The sequence below is a fragment of the Berghia stephanieae genome, chromosome 2 (genome assembly GCF_034508935.2).
Source record: "Berghia stephanieae isolate SIO BIC M18660-M18661 chromosome 2, UCSD_Bste_1.3, whole genome shotgun sequence".
Taxonomy (NCBI): Eukaryota; Metazoa; Mollusca; class Gastropoda; order Nudibranchia; family Aeolidiidae; genus Berghia; species Berghia stephanieae.
Genome location: NC_088361.1, coordinates 38,173,471 through 38,190,970, shown reverse-complemented (window position 1 = coordinate 38,190,970; position 17,500 = coordinate 38,173,471). Strand labels below are relative to the sequence as shown.

The following is a 17,500-nucleotide window of genomic DNA, read 5'->3' as shown; positions in this document are numbered from 1 at the left end:
AAACTTTACCTTCTAATATTAGATCGTCTTTCCTTTTATAGCCTTCCCTCGAATTAATTTCTAATTAGTGAATACTTTTCGTTCTACATTCTGTCACGTAGCCACTTATTATAAAAGCTGATAGGTCTAACACTCTACACTCACTTTCTCTCCACAATCTATGCCGGACGGCCAGTCGCTCTATTCCTATATATATACAGGAAGATTTTTATCTTTTGGGACTTTGTAGATATTATATCTACACCATTAAGACTCCGGAGCTTTTAACTTTGATTGTATAATCTTCAGGATCAAACCCAAGCCCGCTGTACTACACTATAACCTCTTTCCAATTGCCTGGAAGCGGAATTTTACGAGTCCAATCCTGTTATCAGAGGAATAGATCATCCAAGCCCATCAACTGCCTGGAAACGTAAACTTATGAACCTGACATATTATCATAAGTTACGTAAAATATTCATATCTCTATTTGTAACTGCCACGATCACTGTTTATCTCTTTTAATTAAATTTCATCATTATTTTTATTTCATTGTAAACAAATCGTTAATTGTTTTTCATTTATAGTAACTAGTAAATTCTGGGGCCTCATTCTACATAGATCTTTATGCATAGTCGAGTAGCCCTTTACTCACTTGAGACCATGACATTTTGGAGGGGACACATATAAAGAATTGAATTTATTTAGTTACATATATCTATTTCATCTAACTTTAAAGTTTAAATTGTAAAACTCTTAATTGCCCCACTTGATCATATTTTAATTGAACTCCCTATTTACAGGATTGATTTTTTTTTCCTTTTCATTTCTTCATTTAAATGGAATAGCAATTTATCCATTCATTCTTTCATTCAAATTGAATAGCATTTTATTGATTCATTCCGTCATTCATTTATTCATTTATAAATTATTCATTCATTCATTGTTCATTCATTTATTCATTCATTCATTCATTCATCCATTCATTCGTTTATTCACTCATTTATCCAATCATTCATACATTTATTCCTCCCTTCATTCTTTCATTCATACATTATCCATTCATTCATTCATCTATTCACTCAGTTTTTCATTCATTCATTCATTCCTTGTCCACTTTGTTATTATATCACTCATTTCATTTTGTTGTTTTCCTCATTCATGAATTGTTTTCAATATGTTTACATTCCATAACGATTCATTCACCTATCATCCAATCACTCAGTGTTGTGAACACATTTTGGAACTATTGTAAATCTTACGATATTTTATTGTTTTGTATTTCAGACATCACTGCTAAACACTCTTCAATGCCTAATTACAATTGTTGAACAACCATTGAACAAGAGAGAGGTCCCAGCCACGAACTGAGTTGGTAAATATATCCTTCATTATTCTCTTTTACATGAGTTGGGCATCACATAGTAACTATAGACATCGTGATTTGTTTTGCATAGTGATTTGTTTTAAATGCATTTTTGGCATATTACTGTTACCGAAAACCACTTATATATTATGTTCTGAAAAGTGAGTCTTTAAAAACTAAATAATAATAAAAGGAGTCTACTAGCCGTCGTGTTATATTTAGTGATAGATAACTTGGGATTATTTTGGCATCCTATTATTGTTATCACACTCTAGTATATTAGCGTCATTGCGAATAATTGTACACAAACTAACGACGAGTCACACACATTGGTGATACATTTTTCGTAGTAACATAGTTTAGAGTACACGCGATTGACACATTGTTATTGACACAAGTCATAATAACTACGCATTGTATTGACACATTGCTTTATAAGATATAACGATAAAAGGCATCAAATTCAACATACATAATAAGTTGAAATAAGAGAGAGAGATTTCTAAAAATAGAACATTTCATTCCAGTAAGTGTAAATAAATAAAACAGTCAGTAACAGTATCCTGTCAATATAATATATATAAAACATCGTAACTAATTTATTGCAACATGGAAGCATATAAAAGATACTTAAGTCTCGCAAAGGACTTAGAAATACCCCAGGAAAGAATATTTTCATGGTGCGAAGAGAAAGTAAAAGAAGAAAAAGAACATGAAGAAAGAATTCGTAGAGAAGAAAATGAAGAAAGAATTCGTAAAGAAGAAAAAGAACATGAAGAAAGAATTCGTAGAGAAGAAAATGAAGAAAGAATTCGTAAAGAAGAAAAAGAACACGAAGAAAGAATTCGTAGAGAAGAAAATGAAGAAAGAATTCGTAGAGAAGAAAAAGAACACGAAGAAAGAATTCGTAGAGAAGAAAAAGAACACGAAGAAAGAATACGTAGAGAAGAACGAGAAGAAAGAGTCCAAGAAAGGGAACTAAAAAGACAAATAGCTTTAGCAGAAGAAGAAACCAAAAGGACCCAAATGATGCTGGAAATTGAAAAAACAAAAACCGGTCATGAAAGAAAACATAATAATAGTGATGAATTTTTCGTGAAACTTCCACGCATGCCAACATACGATGAACGCTCAGACTGTCTAGAATCCTTCTTACACCGATTCGAAGTTCAGGCTAAAGGTTATCGTTGGCCAGAAAGCAAATAGGCCACAGCCTTGATTAACTGCTTATCCGGAGAACCGCTAAAAGTTTTCTATACCTTAACAACTGAAGATGCAGATGACTATGGTAAAATTAAAGACGCTCTACTAAAAAGATTTAGATTAACGGAAGATGGTTACCAGGAAAGGTTTCACACTGCAAAACCGGAAAGTGGAGAAGACTTTAATACATTCGTGAACCGAATTACTCAATTTCTAAATCGGTGGCTTGAGTTGGCAAACGTAAAACAAGACGACTTTGCAGGCCTTTACTATCTCACGCTGAAGAATCGAATCTATCAAGCTTGCAACCCAGATTTAGTCGCATTCTTTAAAGAGAGAAAGCCAGAAAACTTGGACAAATTAAAAATCTACGCAGAAAACTTTAACAGCGCACATCCATTGACACCCCTTAGCAGAACATTGAAGGAACCATACTACGCTGCCGCTGCTCAGAGTCCAGGTACACCTAAAGTTCAGTACTCAAATAGAACGAGCCGATCAATCACTCGGAACACGCAAGTGAAACAAGATGATCATAGTAACAAACCATGGAACAAACAGTTCAATAGAGACCATAGCCGACCCTATCAAAACAAAACAAGAAATAGCACTGACAATAATACTGAGTATAAGAAAACCAACAAACCTATAATTAAATGTCAATATTGTGGAATGAAAGGCCACACAGCAGACAAATGTTACAAAATCGTGGGATATCCGAAAGAAACTGCAAATGCATCACTCCAAACCAGTGTAAATAATCAGACACGAATAATGTCAGGAGAAAATATAAATGTGTATTGCGTGAAAGGTATGTCACTTTTAACACAAACTCACAAATCAGGATCGCTATTTTTTTGTGAAGGCAAAGCTAATGGAACTGATTGCAAAATATTGAGAGACACAGGATGCAGTACAGTAGGAATAAAAGCATCTTTGATCAATGACGAAGACAAAACTGGAAAAACGGTACAATGCATCACATTCAGTGGCACAGTCGAAACCTTTGAAACAGCTAACGTGTACATAGAAACCCCATACTATACAGGAATAGTGGAATGCTGTATACTTCCCAACCCCGTCGCTGATGTTATTGTTGGCAATATAAAAGGTCTTAAAGACAACCCAACAGATGTAAAAGAATGGTCATTAACCCAAGAAACAGCTTGTCTAGCAGAAACAAGAAAGATGACTAAGACAACAGAGAAGCCAATGACTATTTCTCTAGAACCACAACAATTTGACAGGAACACGTTCATTGAAGAACAGAAAAAGGACCCGACTTTAACTTCATATTTCAATATCGCAAACAAAGGGACGAAATCAAAAGTTGAATACATCATTGAAAAAGATATTCTGTTCAGGTTACATAGGAAAAGAAACAAAATAGCTAAACAACTGGTCACGCCGAGTATTTACAGAAACAAAATCCTTGGAATAGCGCACGATTCAATAACTTCTGGACATCTTGGGAGCTCTTCCACATTGAAGAGAATATCCGAGAATTTCACATGGCCTGGAATTACTAAAGACGTCCGAGAATATGTGAAATCGTGTGACACATGCCAAAGAAGAGTCGCAAAAGGCAGAATACCGAGATTGCCATTAGAGACAACCCCAGTTATTGAAAAAGTTTTTCAAAAAGTTGCAATTGACATTATAGGCCCTTTAACAAAATCAGATAGAAACCATACACACATACTAACACTAGTCGATTACGCAACCAGGTGGCCAGAAGCGATGGCATTGAAATCAACTACATCGGATCACATAGCTGAAGCATTGATGACAATTTTTACCAGAATAGGCATACCAAATGAGATACTGTCGGACAATGGACCCCAATTTACATCACATATGATGCATGAAACCATGAAACTCATGGGAATCCAACACTCATTCACAACTCCCTACCACCCCCAAGCAAATGGTCTTTGTGAAAGATTTAATGGCACTCTAAAGAATATGTTAAGAAAAGTGTCAGCAGAAAAACCAGATGATTGGGACAGATACTTACCAGCAATCCTATTTGCATATAGAGAAATCCCCCAAGAATCTACAGGCTACTCCCCATTTGAGTTGATGTATGGACGATCACCTCGCGGCCCGATCAATATAGTAGCCGACATTTGTAAAGGGAATGAGGAGGACAATAACGAAATTATGTTTGCTTACGAATATGTAAGAAACCTGAAAGACAGAATAGAGGACACATGTAAGCTAGCACAGGAATCCGTCACTAAAAAAGCAGAGAAATACAAGGAATACTCTGATCGCAAAGCAAGTCAAGAAAATTTGAGATTGGTGACAAAGTACTAATACTCTTACCCGATGACTCGAGTAAACTTTTAGCTACATGGAAAGGACCATTCAAGGTATTAGCAGTACGATCTGGTGTTAATTACGAGATTCAAATTAACAACACAACAAAGACATTCCATGCAAACATGCTAAAAAAATATTTCGATAGAGACAGATTATCACAACCAATATTTAACCATGTTGAAGCTGCAAATGTAGGATTAATCATCGAAACTCACAGCGATGATGTCGAACTACAACACACCCCACAACACGGTAACCCTAAAAATAGTACAATTAATGACGTCACAATCAATCCTCAACTAAACGAATGTCAGAAACGAGAAATCAGGTCATTATTAGAAAAGTACCAGTCAGTCTTTACAGACGCACCCGGACATACAACATTAGTGGAACACGACATAAAGTTAACCACATCTACCCCTATCAACGTGAAAAACTATCCTATTCCATTTCACGCACGAGAACAAGTTGAAAAGGAAGTTAAGGATATGCTAGATACAGGAATAGTTAGATATTCTTCAAGCCCATACTCATCACCAATAGTAGTAGTGAAAAAGAAAGACGGATCGATAAGGCTATGTATCGACTTTCGCAAATTAAATGAAGCAACAGTGTTTGATGCAGAACCAATACCAAATCAAGAGAATTTATTTGCTGCCTTATCTCAAGCAAAATACATGACAAAATGTGATCTTTCTAGAGGTTACTGGCAGATTCCACTGAAAGAATCATGTAAGAAATACACAGCATTTCAATCACCATTAGGATTGTTAGAATTTAACTATATGCCATTTGGATTATCGACAGCCGCATCGACATTCCAAAGAATGATGCGTATGTTATTAAAAGACATCCCGTCTACACTCTCATACTTCGACGACGCATGTATTTTCTCAAACTCATGGACTGATCACATGACAACCTTAGAATTAGTGCTTGAAGCATTAAAACGTAATTCTTTAACAACAAAACCGTCAAAAACAAGCATTGCATTTTACAAAATTGATTTTCTCGGTCATACCGTTGGTCATGGGACACAGACACCCGAGACAGAAAAACAAACAAAAATCGCACAATTACAACCACCTAAGACAAAAAAAGAAGTACGCAAAGTACTTGGGCTCCTAAATTTTTACAGGAAATACATTTACAACTTCGCGCACATCGCGACACCGCTAACAAATCTGACAAAGAATGGGTCACCGAACAAAATTGTTTGGACAGAAGTGTGTCAGAATAGCTTTAACCAATTAAAGGCATTACTCTGTTCAGAACCAATTCTTAAATTACCCGACATATCAAAAGAATTTGTTGTAAGAACTGACGCGTCTGATAAGGGCATCGCAGGTGTACTATTACAGGAGCATGAGGGAACTCTAATGCCTTGCTTATATGCAAGCAGAAAATTATTGGACAGAGAATCACGATACTCTGTAATAGAGCGTGAAGGACTAGCCATCGTCTTTGCTTTAAAGACATTCAGCAGATATCTACTGCTAAAAGAGTTTGTGGTCGAAACGGACCATAAACCACTCACGTACATAAGAAATAACAAAATGAATAATAGTAGAGTACTAAGGTGGAGTCTATTTTTGCAAAATTACACTTTCAGTATCTCTCACATACCAGGCTGTGAAAATATTCACGCCGACCTACTTTCTCGATTAGTATAAACACATGAGAAGGGTATAACTTAACCTCCCATGCATACTGTTAGTTACCTCGCAAACTATGCCAAATCAGAACGCACAATTTCGATAATTTTATTTGTAAACATGATGACCCAACTTAATGTAACATTGAGTATTGTTTGGATATATATACCATACCCATTCATGATTTGGGAAATCTTCTCTTTATCTATTATTGTTATGAATTTTCACTCATTTATGATTAATAATTGAAATGTCAATATTCCATTTACATTTTCATTCATTTCATTCAGAAAATTACCTTCATATCATCGACTTAAATCATGCTTCATTACCATCACTATTGTTTATCACAATGATTTGTAATCACATTGCCATCATGTCGTTCATCACAATGATTTGTAATCACAATCTTTCATTGTTATTGTCGCCCATTCATATACCTACGTTAATATAAACATTTCCATGTCTAGTTAATAAATAATTTAATTGTAGCACAAATCATAACAATGGATTAATGCTAGAGTATCATGATAGTAAATTTACTTCCGTTTGTAAAATCTATCTTTCCCATAATGGTTAAAGAGTATATTTTAAACGTGGGTGGGGGTGTCACAGTAAAGATTGTTCACAATTATCTTATTAAATTTTATTTTATTAAGAACTGAATTCATCTCACTCCAGTTATATTTCGGTAGGCTTAGATAAACTTTACCTTCTAATATTAGATCGTCTTTCCTTTTATAGCCTTCCCTCGAATTAATTTCTAATTAGTGAATACTTTTCGTTCTACATTCTGTCACGTAGCCACTTATTATAAAAGCTGATAGGTCTAACACTCTACACTCACTTTCTCTCCACAATCTATGCCGGACGGCCAGTCGCTCTATTCCTATATATATACAGGAAGATTTTTATCTTTTGGGACTTTGTAGATATTATATCTACACCATTAAGACGCCGGAGCTTTTAACTTTGATTGTATAATCTTCAAGGATCAAACCCAAGACCGCTGTACTACACTATAACCTCTTTCCAATTGCCTGGAAGCGGAATTTTACGAGTCCAATCCTGTTATCAGAGGAATAGATCATCCAAGCCCATCAACTGCCTGGAAACGTAAACTTATGAACCTGACATATTATCATAAGTTACGTAAAATATTCATATCTCTATTTGTAACTGCCACGATCACTGTTTATCTCTTTTAATTAAATTTCATCATTATTTTTATTTCATTGTAAACAAATCGTTAATTGTTTTTCATTTATAGTAACTAGTAAATTCTGGGGCCTCATTCTACATAGATCTTTATGCATAGTCGAGTAGCTCTTTACTCACTTGAGACCATGACAGTATGTATGTGGCTGAGCCTATCTATATGAATGACAAACCTATTTTTAAAAATATACAAGTAAATATGCATTAAATTCGTAAACGATTATTTGGGCATAAGTGATGATTCCCAATAAGGATTCGCTTAATCACAAAATCAACATTAAAGATAAAAGGGATTGTTGAAAACTCCAAACAATCAAATATCACAATAGATTTATACAACAAGGTGAAAATGGGAAATCGTTTGTTTTGTTTTGTTTTTGGTTTCTCTTTTTAGTTGTCTTTTTTCTGATGTAATAGCTTTAATTTAAGAGTGCGCAGTTTTATTGAAGAAAAGAGGGGAAAAGCAATGCGCTACAATTTATTGTCTTATCCCAACATCTGCACAACATACGTATGTCTAATTTTCAGTTGTACAAACCAACAGTCTTCGTTGAACATAATATCCTTATATTATAATTCTTGGAATACAACACGAACAAATCCCTTTGAAATTCCCTTCCCCTTTAACAATGACACCGACAAAACAGAAATAGATAACAAGGCGAGCAAAAGAAATCCAATACCCTGTCGAGTGGGACACTTTGTGATGAATACCTGTGATTTAAAAAAAATGAGTATAAAATAATAGTATTCTTCTTTAGCCTAATTTACCTAGCTATCTATCAGACCAGAAGTGAGATCAAATCCCTTTGACCTTATCTAGTTTAATACAGACGTTTAAAAACCTAGTTTCTTTTTTTTTTAATGAAAATATGCTCTGCGGTAAATTTTTAAAAACACACACTTTCATAGCATTTTTGGCAAGAAATATTTTTGTTTGTTTGTTTTTTTAACTTCGTATTAAATAAAAAGATTAAAATAACCACAAACTTCTTAAAAGTCTTTAATCGGAGTCTTCTTTAAAGATATTTATAGGTTTAAGACTCTCGACTTGTTAGGCTAGAGACCATCTTAACCTGTTTATATATTACAAGTTTTCTGTCCATGATATGGAACGTAGAAAAAGGTATTGTCTTTGTGTACCTATGTTATCACAAATCACCTAAGTATTGGTACGAGCACTTCTAGTTACAGAACGAAACATTATCAACAAAACTGATTAAGGCTGAGATAAAGAAGGATCTCGATTCTTTGTCCAAACAACTTTAATCGGAGTCTTCTTTAAAGATATTTATAGGTTTAAGACTCTCGACTTGTTAGGCTAGAGACCATCTTAACCTGTTTATATATTACAAGTTTTCTGTCCATGATATGGAACGTAGAAAAAGGTATTGTCATTGTGTACCTATGTTATCACAAATCACCTAAGTATTGGTACGAGCACTTCTAGTTACAGAACGAAACATTATCAACAAAACTGATTAAGGCTGAGATAAAGAAGGATCTCGATTCTTTGTCCAAACAACTTGACCAAATCCAACATTATGAACTGTGGACGGCATGGGCATTGCTTTGATAAGGGACTGTTGTTGTTGTCGTTGCTATCTGTCTATGGTTTGTTCTCGTGTTGGTTGTTGATAGATAACAGACGACAGTACATACACACAATAACTGTCTCCGTTCAAGTCATGTGTTTGTGTATTATGAGATAGAAAGTGTGTATATATGCGTGTGTTTGTGTGTGTGTGTGTGTGTGTGCGTGTGCGTGTGTGTGTGTGTGTGTCTGTGTGTGATTGTGTGTTTCGCATATGCTAAATTATAGATCTATATATTAGGGATGTGTGATAGAGTATGTGCAATGTGCAGTCAACTGTTCTTAATCTTTATCAACAGCAATGAGTGATGACTCAGTAGCATGCAGTATGCAGTCGGTGTGTGTACATATATAGGCTTTTATTATCCCTGTATAATATATTGCCTATGTGGCCTTATCCTATCGTTCTAAATGTATGCATAATAAAAGCGCAAATGATTTTTGTTGATGTTGAATAGTGGATAATAATAATAGAAAAAAGGGGGATCCTTCAGTTGAAAAGAAAGCGAGTGAGAGGGGGGGAAGGACAGTTATCAAATGGGGGTGGGGTCGACGATATGCCTCGTGAATAACTATGTGAGAGAGAGAGAGAGAGAGAGAGAGAGAGAGAGAGAGAGAGAGAGAGAGAGGTGGGAGAGAGAAAAGGGAGAGCTAGAATCAGAGAGAAGAGGAAAAAGGGTGATGGTGAAAGAGAAAAGATTAGAAGGGAAACGCTGTTGTTTAAAGTAGATGAGCATTTATATAGCACAATATCCACTCAATGTGCCCAACGCGCTTTACAAGAGGTCCTCTAAGTCTGCATCAAGGTGGTATAGGACGAGATAGGGTCGGTAATAAAAATGGTCCTTCAGAGCCATAGGCCAATGGAGCCGGAGTTTATCCCGGTTTCTAGAGCGTGTACCGGACAATAGCAATTGCTTGCTACCCTTTTGATAGGATGCTAGTCGATCCGCTAAATATATCAGACCCAGCTACCCAATGTTGGGTGGACATGGGGGGATCAGAAAAAATCTCCACTGCACCAACTGAGTTAACGGGACCCCTGTAAGGCCTTATTGTATTTTTTTCCTGGCATAGAAAACGCACGCTGTTACTCATTTTACATCCAAAAACAGATATTGAGGGATAACTTAGAATCCGAATGTCATGCCATAAGACCACAAAATTGAGAGAAAGCGAGGGAAATATTTGGGACAGAGATAGAGAGATCGGGAGAGTGACAGAGAGGGGGAGAGAGTCATACAGACAGAGACAGACAGACAGACAGACAGACAGACAGACAGACAGACAGACAAAGAGAGAAAGAAAGACGAGTAGGATAGAAGATGGATCGTGAAAAAAAAAATCAATGTAATCAAAATTTGATAGGCTACTTAATTTAATATATAAAAAAAGTCGTCAACAAAGCGGCACCTCTTCTCCAAAAGTTTCAATGATGATGATAGTGATGATGATGGTGACCATGATGATGATGATGATGATGATGACGATGATGATGATGGTGATGATGATGATTTCAAAACTTGCAATATACCATCAATACCTATGATTCAAACTTTACATATAATTTTGTATAAGTAAGGTGCACTTCTGAAATTAAGGCATGCAACAAATTCCTATCATAAATATTTCTTCACAGTTCACAACCGCATTAAATAGCTTGGTGTAAAAAGAATTATAATCCAGCGTGTTTCCCAGCTTGGAAACTCACATAACCTCACAAGTAAATTTTAAGAAAACAAAATATAGATAAGCACAAAAACGTAACTAATAATCCGTCGAATGGGTCACACTTTCATAGACACACTCAACTAACTCACTGTCACTCACAGTGAATCTAAATTTAGGTTAAACATCAATGAATCACCCCTACAACTATGATTATAACTTTTCCAGCTACGAAGTGCGTCTCTATGAATAAAATCCAGTCAAAATACGGTACCTAACACTGTGAAGCAACTGACAAAGGAAGCAAAAACAAAACAATAAAAAACAATTCGAAATTTTACATCAAGGAGTTAGGTATTAACCTGTAGCAAGCAGTATGTGTGAATTTAAAAAAAACCTGATCTTAGAACTACGGTACAAAAAATCATAGAGCCATACCTAGCTAATAGCTACAACTTTCATTTTACTTTCGACACCACTTGCGGGAGTTATCTCCACTCTTCACATCTTGGGGACTATCAACGAGAGGTGAGTGGGGAGGGAGGGAGGGGTGGGAAGGGCAATGCGGACGCAGGCAGGTAGACAGACAAACAGAGAGACGGACAGACACAACCAACGACTTGTCTGACAAAGTTTTAGGAAAAGGTCGTTCTCCTTTATCGTTATTTTTTTTTCTTTCATTCTTTACAATCATATCATTTTTTTTTAATTTTCTACTTGGTTTGTCGAGGTACCTGCAGAGTAAAACATGGGGGCCCGACCTGAATCATAAATAGGTATTATAGGTCTCTTATATTTTGATACACTTCAAAATAGAATATTGATCCGGAGAAAAGAGGTGGGGGTGATAATTTTAGTAAATATGGCAACTTTACGGAAGTTAAAAGCCAGTGGGCAAAATATAACAATTTTTAAAAAATTATTGTCTTGTGCGTCATTGTGGTCTTGTGATGTGACACTCGGCCTCTTAGCTGAGGGTTCCTGTTCCGAATCCCATTGTTGGCAGCGCTAGGTTGAGTCCTTGAAAAAGGCTCTTTACTCACATTCCCTGATCAGGTGTAACGAGCACCTGGCCGGTAACAGCGTTGTGGTTTGTTTGGTTTTGTTTTGTTTTTGTTTTTTTGTCTGTTTGATTTTTTTTTCTTTTGTTGTTGTATTTTTTTTTTTTGTTGTTTTTTTTTTTGGGGGGGGGGGGGGTTATTGTTGTTGTTTTTTTTGTTTTTTTTTTTGTTTTTTTTTTTGGGGGGGGGGGGGGGGTTGGAGATGGGGGGATATTGTGATAGCGTCTAATGGGTATCGTATTATTATCTCAACCTGCTTGTTAAGTGTTGATGTTGACTCAGGATCCTTTGTAAATAATATAAGCGCTTCGATCATATTAAGTGCGCTATGGCGCTAAATAAAAAGTTGGGCTTTTTAAAATAGTTTATAATTAAACGAATGAATTAAAAAGATATGAGCACTAAGTGACGCATGTCCATGGTCATTATTTAAATTTTGTTTAATAATGGGCTTCACAATGCTGTATTAATTTAATTTATTTGCCGTACTTCGAACCAAAAAAAATCGTATTTAATATTTTGGCCAGAAAACTCGTACTTCAAATATCGATCGATTGAAATTGCCTTCATCTTGTCAAAAACTTTCAAACCTGGGACTTCATAATATAAAGGTTTAAGAGTTTTGTTTTTGTTTTGTTTTTTTTTTGTTTCTTGTTTTTTGTTGTTTTGTTTTTTTTTGCCCGATGAATGTCATTTTAATAGGTCGATATTTGAAGGACAAATTTTAGGCCAAAATTCTAAATACTTTTCTTGGGGGTTTTCAGTTTTTGTTTTTATTTTTCAAAGAAAAGCAGTATGGCCAAGCACTCATTACCTATGACATGTAATAATATAATATAACTCATATGATATAATAATGTAATATTATATCATACAATGTATAGTGCCTTTCCCGTGGGCACATTCCGAAGCCAGTAGTTCTCAATCATTGCCATCTATCCGATTACAGGGTACACTTAGTAAGGCTTGACTTCGTTGCAAGACAAGAAGCCTAACCGCTTATTATAATTATTTATTCATTAATCTTTTAATCTGTTTGTGTATTCGCTCATCTATTTTGTTAAACGTTCTTTTCTTTTTTTCAAAGACTCAGTGGTGTGGCATGCTCACAGTGTAAGGTGGTGCCAGAATCAGAAGAAAATGACTTATAACATGCTATATTTGTAAATACAAAAGAAAGAAAAAAAATTAAATAAAAGACTTACTCAAATAAGTAAGAGGGGTATATACCATTTCTCGGTATCATTATATTTTTTTATGCTGTAATCCATTTTTAAAAGATGGAGCGGCGCCAGGCACCAAATCAAACAATTTGACCACGCCCCTGCAAAGACTTAAGTAACAGCTCAAGGTGCCAGACCGTTTACAAGCTAATTCTTGTAGCGACGAACAGTCATTTGACCACAAGGGAGGTCAATCGACCCCCCACCCACGCACCCACCCACCTCCACCACTCTTTATAAGGACACACACAATGAGAGAGAGAGAGAGAGAGAGAGAGAGAGAGAGAGAGAGAGAGAGAGAGAGAGAGAGAGGGGGGGGGGGGAGTTTGGGGGTTACATGTTGAAAAAAAAAAATGAAAAAGAGTGTAGGTCTGAGACGATTTAAGAAGGATTAAAAGAAGTACCGAAGAAGGACCCACTTATCCGTCAATATAGATCATACCCATGCTGTGGTGATTTGTGTGCTCAGGGAAAGTTCCCTTGTAAATGCTAACAAGTCATTATTGATACATTTCACGCCTTAAGTGCTTTATGTCAATGAATTTAATCACTTTCTCTCCTCCAATCACTCCATGGGAATGCGTTATTCTTCAGCGTGACGAAAAGAAACAAAGACAATGTCAGGGAAGTGGTGAGTGGTTTTTCTCGCTTGACCTATCATCGTTTTATCAACAGAAACGGATTTGGGGGGCTCTGTCGCTAGTGGATCTTGACACAATTTGACTTCGGAATTGATCTAATTATTATTGTACGTATTGGTGGTATTTCGATTGTTGTATTTTTCTGTGGTTATTAATGGCATCAGTTTAATTTCTGGTTCCATTTACCATTTTTTTTTCCACTTTCATGTATGTTGTCATCAAATTGTGTGATTTATTGGCGAAAGCCTAAGATTGAATAAAATTTGAAACTTTGAAACTTTTAAATGTTTTTATCATACCGATTCCAAATCGTATCCTTCGAACACTTATAGCTAATTATTGTGCGGCTATGTGGTCTTGTGGGTTCGAGGCCCGCTCTGAGCGGCACATAGTTGAGTCCTTGGAAAAGGCTCTCGACTCACATTCTCTCACCGTATTCGGGAGTAAAATTAATGAGTACCTGGCCGTTAACAGTTTTGTTTCTGTTGGAAAAAAATTGTTGATATCGCCAAATAGTCATCATGTCTCGTATTTCCTGACAAGTGTTGCTGTTGTCTAGTAAAGCGATTTGATACGTGTTGTGGATATTGCGTTATACAAATGCTCACTTTTGTTTTTTGTTTTGTTTTTGTTTTCTAATTGTAGCCTTCTTTAACTCATAGCCTGACACTGAACATAGAATTGGATCAAAAGACAAGTCTATGACCGCAAAAGAAAATAAATAGTGAGGTGTATTCAATAATTCAACAGATGGGATCATAAGTTTCCTCGAGCACTACTAACGATAACTCACTAAGCGATGCACTTATCTATAAGTGACGTCAAAACACAAGTCCTTATGTAAGTTAAAGATGGCTACGGTCTGACTATAGATAGAATGCGCTTGGCCAAGGAGTTCACAACATTGCCATCCGGAAGTATAACGGACCAACACACAAACTCTGTGTAACCATGAACTTTTATAGTCTGGTTAATACAGTTTAGTGAGAACAACTCACAAACGCGGATGGCAAAAACAATAACAAACGCCTGATATGAAGTGAGTAGAAAAGTGCCAGAAGACAATAGAGAATAAAATTTTTTTCGCGGCGGTGGTGGGGTTTGAACCTGCGACCTTATTGGTACGACAACTCCGCCTGGCAGGTGAGAGCGTGGCTCTACCGTGTGAGCTATCTACGAACACAAAAATATTCGTTTCAAACCCAAAGTCATTTCTAGATCCCTCTCTCACCCACTTCTTGAGATCGCCGATTCGTTCACCACCATCGCGAAGTAATTTTGACCAGCAGTTAAGCTTAATAGCCAATATTCTCATCACAAACATATAACATAGAAACGATTGAGACATTGAGTATGCTCCGGTGTATGGGGTGAATTTTTAATTCAGAAAAGTGAGTGGAGCAGGCACTTATGTTGGTAACAACAAGATATGAAGTGAGTAGAAAAGTGCCAGAAGACAATAGAGAATAAAAAATTTTTCGCGGCGGTGGTGGGGTTTGAACCTGCGACCTTATTGGTACGACAACTCCGCCTGGCAGGTGAGAGCGTGGCTCTACCGTGTGAGCTATCCACGAACACAAAAATATTCGTTTCAAACCCAAAGTCATTTCTAGATCCCTCTCTCACCCACTTCTTGAGATCGCCGATTCGTTCACCACCATCGCGAAGTAATTTTGACCAGCAGTTAAGCTTAATAGCCAATATTCTCATCACAAACATATAACATAGAAACGATTGAGACATTGAGTATGCTCCGGTGTATGGGGTGAATTTTTAATTCAGAAAAGTGAGTGGAGCAGGCACTTATGTTGGTAATAACAAGATATGAAGTGAGTAGAAAAGTGCCAGAAGACAATAGAGAATAAAAAATTTTTTCGCGGCGGTGGTGGGGTTTGAACCTGCGACCTTATTGGTACGACAACTCCGCCTGGCAGGTGAGAGTTTCAAACCCAAACGCCTGAGTGACGTTATCTGCATACTATCTATAGCCATCGTTATCATCGAGCCCGACACTAGAACCCTCTAAGACCATATAGTTTGACGTCATTTGTAGGTAGTGCGGGGCGGTCCTTGGCAAGCTTAAGGACCACGGTCCTACGGTCCTTGGGAAATGAAGACCTTTTCGACATTGAACATTCCTGAGAGACTGTTGGAAATTCGAACCGGTTTGACCTTTGAGACCGTGGGATCGTTCATTCTTGAACCGTTAAAGACCGCTACACGATGAAAACCGTGGTCTACAGGAGTAAAACACACGGAGTAGTCACACTCATTTCAAATTGTAACCTAATGAGAGAAGAGGGGTGATGCCTTCTTTATTTGCTCACCGTACTTCATTGTTACTTCGATAATTTAATAAAATTTGAAATTTATCCCCATTAACGGAGATAATGGCATCGCCCAAGGCATTGATCGAGTTGTTCGTGGCGTTGATACACACACGCAACTCCTACCCCCCCCCCCCTCCCCCCCCCCCCCCACACACACACACACACACATTAGAGGGCAGCGAGCATTGAAGAGTAAGAGAGAGACGTGAAGTTATAATAAGAGGGGGTGGATGAGGTAATAAGAGGGGTCGATGGTGACTTTTCGCCAGATCTAACAAACTCAGCTACCCATTCATTGCTGAGTAGACAGGGATTCAGAAAAAACTCGACTGCACCCGGGATCGATCTCTGGCCCTTTGCGTATAAAGAGAGTGCTCTATCAACTGAGCTATCGGGGTCCCCAAATATTCTATTGGACTTTTTTAAAACTCAGACGTTATAACTGGGTTTTTTGGGAGGAAGAAACTAATGAAACTCATATTATTTGATTAGTAAAAACACCAGACGAAATTTTAATATTATTGTATTATTTTAAATGACAACACTGCGATAGAAAGGAGTGGTGACAAGAGATGGACAAAAGAAAACAAAAAATCGGATTTGCTACTTGCTAGGTTCGACACACACACACACACACACACACACACACACACAAACACACACATCTTTAGTAGTCACATACATTTCAAACAATAACCCATTAGAGAAGAGGGTCATGCCTTCACCATAGATCATTGTCATTGCGATCATTATGGTGTAGTAAATTTTGAAATTTACCCCGTATACTGGAATCGTCCAAGGCGTGCCCCTCCTGTTCCCCCCATCTCACACACGAAAGGGCGGTTTGCGGAGTGGAGGTTGGTGGTCGTCTGCCTGTATGGTCGTCTGTGTTGTTTAGTGTATGGCAAAGGTGGGTGGGTGCGATTAATTAAGTGGGATGGGTGGTGATTGGTGGAAGATAGGCAACCGAAGCAACGAATCGCTGGGGAAGTAGTAGGCGATGGCGCGAGACCGTTGAAAGGTGATAAGAAGTGAGGACCGCCGCCGGTCTTCCCCTATGGGACCGGTCTCCGGTTCACAGCTAAAAGACCGTGGGACCGCCGGTCCAGACCGGTCTTCAGCGCGGCACTATTTGTAGGCTTGTGTAGCGTGGGGTGAGTTGTCGTTAGTAGAGCTCAAGGAAACAAGTTATTTCATTGATTGAACTATTGAAGACAACTCACGATTTGTTTTTCTT

At 37.1% G+C, this 17,500-nt stretch overlaps 1 protein-coding gene across 12 annotated transcripts in view; it reads right to left on the bottom strand.

The window, feature by feature from the left end:
• LOC144964833 (uncharacterized) overlaps positions 1-17,500 on the bottom strand; it is a 298,720-nt gene that overhangs the window by 277,188 nt on the left and 4,032 nt on the right. For 3 of the 12 annotated variants that reach the window (XM_078899494.1, XM_078899501.1, XM_078899511.1), the window contains exon 1: positions 11,447-11,542. The exons of 5 other annotated variants lie outside the window; for them this stretch is intronic. The gene's annotated coding sequence lies outside the window, so the exon portion shown is untranslated. Of the gene's footprint in view, positions 1-11,446; positions 11,543-17,500 lie in introns of those variants that run through there. 4 more of the 12 variants (XM_078899496.1, XM_078899508.1, XM_078899491.1 and 1 more) reach the window with 3 other exon arrangements.